We start from the raw sequence: 7,771 nt of genomic DNA, 5'->3' as shown, positions 1-7,771 counted from the left end.
ATAGATCATCTTAAGCTGTATCTGTTTACATTTTTAAAGTAATAGTCCTGCCTAAGAGCTGACACCATAAGATGCCTGCTGTTACCTATACTAGGCAGAGAATCCTTTTATATGTCCCTATCTGATTTAATAACATTTTGGGATTGATTTTCCTTAACTTCATGGATAAGCTCCACCAACTGCCATTCCACCCTCCATTGAGAATGCCTTTATTGGCCATAGTGGGAGTACTATTAGATAGTGGAATGGCTGTTGTTAGGGCTTAGCTATAAAGCCAAGGAAATTCAGGTGATGGTACATTACCCTGGTACGATACGCTGCTTATGAACTTGAACATCATGATTCAGGGACAAGTCACACCATATCCAGTGCGTTCGGGTGCGGTTCGAGCATGCACTATTTTTTTTCCCGATTGTACTGCACTGGAACGGAGGGTATTCCTGTGCCTCGTGTTTCAGTGCGGGCGATCGCACATGCGATCCAGTGCGTTCTAGGCTCAAACCACACCGGAACACACTGGATATGGTGGGCCCTCAGGGGTCTTAGACTGCTGCAGCAGAGGGGGAGAGAGGGTCCAGTGACTGGTCTAAGAGCAAGCCGGCTCTGAGGATCGAGTGAGTATCACTTTTTTTATTTTTGGACCTAGCCTCACTGCAAGGGTTATTAAAAAATGTACCCGGAGTCCTGCTTTAATATTCTAGCCACTAGAATGAACTAACGCATGCACACAGCTAAACGTTGTACACACAATGGCAAGAACTTATGCGCCATTATGCACCTCATTCTCATGTGTGATCTTTCTGCAAGCTTCTGACAGCAAGATTATGCCTCTGGGAGTCATGCCTGTGGGTGTCAGAGTCTTGCAATGCCTCGTGGGACTTGTAATTTTACAACAGCTAGAGTGCCGAGGTTGCCTACCCCTGCATTATTGTTCAGATTTTCGCCAACATTTTGGGGAAATGAAAACTCTGCTCATCTCTAATGATGAACTACGTATAGGCCAGTGTTACAACAATAACTCAATAACTGTACCAAAAACACACTTTCCATTATTTTCCCTTACCCATAAAAAGTTCAGTATGGCTAAACCATCTGGAGCCCTTTGCTTTTCCTAAAGTAACTGTAGCCCATGCTCCCTAGGCGCCACTGTTTATAGCCTAAATATGACTTACATGTGCATATGGCATTATAAATAGGAAACAGCAGCTTCAGGTTTTGTATATTAATGTTGCCTTTCATCACCCGGTTACCCTTAAGCATCTCCTTTCCCATTTTAATTCAGGCTCGATGAAAAGCATTAGTCCCATTAATAAAAACTTAATGGTTCTATTTGAAAAATAGGTCAGCCTAGAAATAGAGAATAATGCCCCTTGTTCAGGGAAACATTAATATTTCCTGCCGCATATCAAAGCAGCTGTAGAAGAAAACATTCCGCTTCATTTTATAGTTGACTTACATAAATGTGTATTAATATCAGTGTGTATCCTCATAAATGCATGGAGCTGAAAGGGATAAACTACACACAGCACTTTCCGCCGTATGTTCTTACATATTGTGTTATTAGAAATTCATGTGAGTATTTTAAAAAGTTGCATTGCCTTGGGAAGCTGTAAAAGGTTCAAGTGATGGCCAGGAATGGGTGTTTTACACATTTGACTGCATAGACTACTACTTTCAGTGATTTGACTAATGTCCTGCTATCTGGGGCTTCAAAACTAACAGCCAATAGCTTTTTAGGAGGATCGGATTGCATAGAACCTGTTCATTTTAAGCTTATCTTCCTCTTAAAGCACTTCAGCAAGAAGCAATATAATATAATGCTGAGTATAATATAGTCAAAATCTACTTCTGCCAGGCTTGTTGAATACTGTTTTCTCCTGTAATTATAACATCAATAAATACACTATATTGGCAAAAGTATTGGGACACCCCTCCAAATCATTGGATTCAGGTGTTCCAATCACTTCCATGGCCACAGTTGTATACAATCAAATACCTAGGCATGCAGATGCTTCTACAGACATTTTTGAAAGAATGGGTCGCTCTCAGGAGCTCAGTGAATTCAAGCGTGGTACCGTGATAGGTTGCCACCTGTGCAATAAGTCCATCCGTGAAATTTCCTTGCTACTAAATATTCCAAGGTCAACTGTTAGTGGTATTATAACAAAGTGGAAGCAACTGGGAGCAACAGCAACTCAGCCACAAAGTGGTAGGCCACGTAAAATGACAGCGCATGCTGAAGCGCATAGTGCGCAAAAGTCGCAAACTCTCTGCAGAGTCAATAGCTACAGACCTCCAAACTTTGTGTGGCTCTCAGCAACAACATCAACATCAACAACAGTGTGTAGGGAGCTTATTAGAATGGGTTTCCATGGCCGAGCAGCTGCATCCAAGCCTTATATCACCAAGTGCAATGCAAAGCATAGGATGCAGTGGTGTAAAGCACGCCACCACTGGACTCTAGAGAAATGGAGACATGATCTCTGGAGTGACAAATCACGCTTCTCTGTCTGGCGAGCTGATGGACGTGTCTGGGTTTGGCAGTTGCCAGGAGAACGGTACTTGCCTGACTGCTTTGTGCCAAGTGTAAAGTTTGGTGGAGGCGGGATTATGGTGTGGGGTTGTCTTTCAGGGGTTGGGCTTGGCCCCCTTAGTTCCAGTGAAGGGAACTCTTAAGGCATCAGCATACCAAGACATTTTGGACAATTTCATGCTCCCAACTTTGTAGGAACAGTTTCGGGATGGTCCCTTCCTGTTGCAACATGACTGTGCACCAGTGCACAAAAGCAACATCCATAAAGACATCGATGAGCAAGTTTGGGGTGGAGGAACTTGACTGGCCTGCACAGAGTCCTGACCTAAACCCTATACAACACCTTTGGGATCAATTAGAGCGGAGTCTGCGAGCCCGGCCTTCTCGTCCAACATCAGTACCTGACCTTACAATTGCGCTTCTGGAAGAATGGTCAAACATTCCCATAGACACACTCCTAATCCTTGTGGACGCCTTCCCAGAAGAGTTGAAGCTGTTATAGCTGAAAAGAGTGGGCCAACTCAATATTCAATAGAAAAAACGCTACCACTATGGTGCTTGAAAATACACAACAATAGGTATGATTGATAACCTATTTGCATACAAAAATAATAGATACCGCCTCTGAAGGATAGTGATGCGGAAAAAAGAGGTTATACTTCAACCAGTCTCAATAATTAGCCTATTGGCTTACTTTATTAGTATATAGAAAAATATTATTTAGTATAAAAGAGTACAAACACAGCACCATTGTGAAAACAACTCACTAATAAAATTGAAAACGTTGTCAAACATATCACTCACTAAAGAGACACACATAGGAACAACACCGTATCTTGGACCCCTTTTGGATGCATAGAACAGCAATATACAATTAGCCGGGACTGACAGAAACAGGACTGACTTTCTCATTGTAAAAGTCCCCAAATTGTACCTTGCAAGGATCAGCTTTTTTCTCTTATTGCATAGAAGGCACTTACTGCATCCAGTTTCAACTCAATATTGAACCCTACAGACTAAGACTGGGATGCTATTAAAGTTCATGTGCGTGTAAAGGCAGGCGTCCCAATACTTTAGGCAATATAGTGTACATAGCTATGGAGGTTGAAATGTCTCTAATACAAAAACCCCCTCAAACATAAAATCTTAATATTACTATCTAGACGTATACAGAAGTTCAGGTGGTCCACCAGGGGTCCGCACCCAGCTCAACGGGCTAAGAAATAAAGAACAAACAACCTCCTAAAAGGTGGTGTTAACCCTTATGGAGCCCCCGAGGGCTCATTGGACAAAGCAATAAGGCACCAGACCTGGAAGAAGATGGCAGTGGTGGCAATAGAGTGGTTGTGGGGATTTTGGACCTTGCATTGGTGGAGGAGAGCACTCCCAATGGTAAGTGTGTCATAATGCGTATGCTGTGCCACCCCAAACTCATCCACACCCTTGGTTCCTCTAAAACAGCTTGTCACAACACACCAAAAGCTAAACTTTAGGAAAATCTAAATACACAGATCAAATACATAAAGTATATCGGAGCTATAATACTTGCCAAGGGATTTGTATCTTCACTAGTGGATCCAGTATGGAAAAATACTTTGCCTTAAAGGAAACCTGTTATGTAAGAAATATGGAGGCTGTCATACCTGATTTTGAAAATGCTAGTTACCTGGCAGCCACAATGATGCTTTGCTTTAAATACTTTGAGCCACTAACCTGGAACAAGCTATATAAAAGGTTTTCCTATGTTATCTATGCCCCTATGCTGCTTGTTAGTTCCAGGTCTTTAACTCAGAAATATTAAAGCCAGACACCGACAGTCAACTAGCATTTTCAGAAAAATGCAAAAATGGGCAGCCCCATATTTTTCTCATGACAGGTATTCTTTAATAAGTAGTTTAACTCTTTAATATATAATAAGCCATTGTAAATGATACGTTTATCATAGTTTAATGAATCAGGTTCAATAGGTGTAAAAGAAGGAAAGATCAAGGAAGGAAGAAGTATTGTGACTTATAACTACATTAGAGCAAAGCTGCGTACAAGACTGCTGGACAAGGGCAGTTAAGCATAAATATACTTATCTATATGATCTGCGCTACCTACTACTATCTAAAAATAATTCAGCTGCTGTGCAAAGAGTGGTAGTCCCTCTTTCAAACAATAGTGAACAAACTGTCCAGCGCTACCTTTAAATAACTAAATAAATACATAAATATTAGAAAAGTGCTTTAAAAGTTCATAAAAGTATTCAGTGATCCAAACGATGCCACGAATCTTTCAACCAACTTGTGCAAAAGTCCCGGTAAGTTTGTGCAAACGATACAAGCAGTGCAAGAATTCCACAAAATAATAATCGGGATCAGATCGCCACTGTCCAGTTATCTTCCCCTATTAATGTACCAGACCCACCATCAAACTTGTTACTTTCCTCTTTTGACCCTGTCACCACAGAGGAGGTTACAAAGCGTCCTCTGACACCCAAGTATATGTAAAGTTTGGTCTTTACATATACTTTAATAATACAAACAAACTTTTTCAGTAACCAAACATTTTCATAATGCAGTTTATTACATCTGGAATACAGCCCCTAGAATCTGTAGGACAACGATGAGTCTGGTGCCGACTGGTTGTGGCCTGCAGCAATATGATTGAGATATTCTCATTACAAAGGCAACAGACCAGACCAAAACTTGGTTTGTCATACTGATTCTTTTGATCTTGATTGCAATTTACTTGGAGGGCCGTCACGTCTATCTGACATTAGGGTTCATGTTATTGTGATTACCAATATTAAACTGTCTAGACTTTAACACTGTGACTTATAGTCATTAAAGCAACAGGAGAGTCTTTGAAGGGCTGGGGCTACTGTATCAGGTTCTGTCCAGGAAGCAGAGCCGTCTGTACATCACAACATCTGTCATCTCATGTGATCTATTATTGCATGTCACTCTACTCACTGTGCAGAGTTTTATTAAATTCGCGTAATTGACTTATCAGTTCTCTTCGAGCTGTCAAGCCACTTTGTAAAGTTAACATGTTAGAAGTGGATACATTTCAGGAGGAATTGTACAGGGCTGACATGTAAGAGACAGGAGTAGATGTCATTTTGTACATGTCTCTATCATGAGGTGAAATTTGAGGAATGTGTGAAAAGTAATGTTTTTTAAATAACAATTACATTGATTCCTAAAGATGCCCAGAGACATAAGATGATTGTCACCTGATCCAGCGGTACAGTCGGATCAAGAATCTATGGCCACTCTGAACTTCTGTAGACACCATATGGTCGGTCAGTCTCAGGGGAAAACCTAATTGGATAGATTGGATTTTCCTGGCTGATCATAATGGTTCCCGGAGATAAACCGGGCACTCTGAATGTATACAAAAGAATCATTTGGCACTTGGCATCTTATTTCTATGGGCACCTTACAGGGTCAGCCCACCCAAAACGAATATTAAAGATTTTGATAGATGTTGGAGAGTTAAACCACCTGACCGTTTCTTATATCTCATATATTTCTTATATTTCATATCTCTCACAATCTCTGTTGGCTATATCTCTGCATGTGTTCCAATGCCTTCATGCCTACAGTGGCCATTTTGAGAGCTCCAACATTTCCTGCTGTATTTCTTTTTTTCTTACATAATGGAGACTGCAGCAGGAGGAGCTGGAAACCACCACGGTGGGCATGGACACTATAACACATAGGAGGAGGTATTGTCAAAGCACCATCCACAGCAAAGCTTGCACATGTATCATTTAGGATTAGTCATGCGATCTGTGATGTCTCATGATGAAGTGCAGGGGGCGCATGGGAAAGCACCATGTTGGGTGCTCTGCAATAACTGTAAGTTGTTTTACTGGACAGTACCAGCCCCATGGAGAGGTCACCCAGTGAGCTGGGCTCTTGATGGGCTGCCTGTCAAGGCGGTCCTCAGGAAGTCAATACAGTATTGAGCAACTGTAATGAGATTGCACTATGCCACCAGCACCCCTGCTCATTTTGCTATCCACTTTGTGGGTCATAAAATTTCACCATGCCTAACATTGGGCACCTACCTGTCAGAAATATTGGATCCTTGAACCAGTTTAATTTCTATTTGTTCCACCAGGTTCTGTTTTCTTTACCCTGTGAAAATAAATCATGTGTTGGCAGAGGGAAATGTTGAATTGAACTCTAACAGGGTTAGTCACAAAAGGGTGAAGAGTTTGGGGAAGGCAGGAGAAGTTAACAATCTAGGCCAAAATATCTGATTTGGAAAAGTTCTCCAATTCAGCTCACTATTCAGTTCAGCTATGTTGTCCTAGATTGTTCACTTCTCCTGCCTTCTCCAAACTCTTCACCCTTGTGTGAATAACCCTGTAAAAGTAAAGATTAGCCATGCTATAGAGAACATTTATAAATGTTAATTGTGCAGAAGCAGTACCCTGAAAAATTTACATTTGCCTTGATTTCCTCCTAAAAAAGGCAGTGCAGTTACTGGTATGTGTGGGCGCCTATAGATTCATAGCTTTATATAAAGCGCTGCGCAAACTGTTGGCACTATATAAATCCTGTATAATAATAATAATAATTAGTGTAAGATCTAAGGAACTGCTGCATGGCTGTTTCAGAAGATTTGGAGTAAGGGTTGGCAATGTCACTACTATGCTGCTTACTGTTCTCCTTACTGATGTCTCTGACATGAGGAAGCAAATCTCTGTTTCTGCCAGGATGGCCAACTCCAGCAGAACAAGGGATGATAAGTCAGTATGGGAAATGGTCAGCAATAAGGAGACCACTAATAACACTGGTTAAAAGTACCCTGCCCCCTTTTCTGTGGCACAGCTTCCAGAGTTCAGTTCCTCGTTAATTTCTAATCATATTTATTAGACATATAACCCCACAAGAAATGTGTTTCATTTTGGCTCGATACGTATTGTTATTTTCTATCTTTTTTCCGATTGCAGATCCGAAATTTGTTTCGGTTTGTTATTCAGATTTCTTATCTGTCCGAATTATCGTTTCGGAAAGATCCACAACAGGAAGTCACATGACCGTGGCTGTAATGTAATCCACAGCCCTGGCGGTGGAGGAGGCCGAGGCCTGGCAGCGGTGGTGGCGGTGGAGGAGGCCGGGGCCTAGTGGAGATGGCGACGGCACTGGTGGAGGAGGATGAACAGCGGCAGAGGTGGTCGAGAAGGCCGGGGCCCGGCAGCGGTGGTGGTGGAGGAGGAGGAGGCCAGAGCCCGACGGC

This window comes from Nanorana parkeri, unplaced genomic scaffold (assembly GCF_000935625.1).
Source record: "Nanorana parkeri isolate BGI_ZX_2015 unplaced genomic scaffold, ASM93562v1 scaffold1099, whole genome shotgun sequence".
NCBI classification, from domain to species: Eukaryota; Metazoa; Chordata; class Amphibia; order Anura; family Dicroglossidae; genus Nanorana; species Nanorana parkeri.
Note: the sequence above shows the minus strand (reverse complement) of the source record.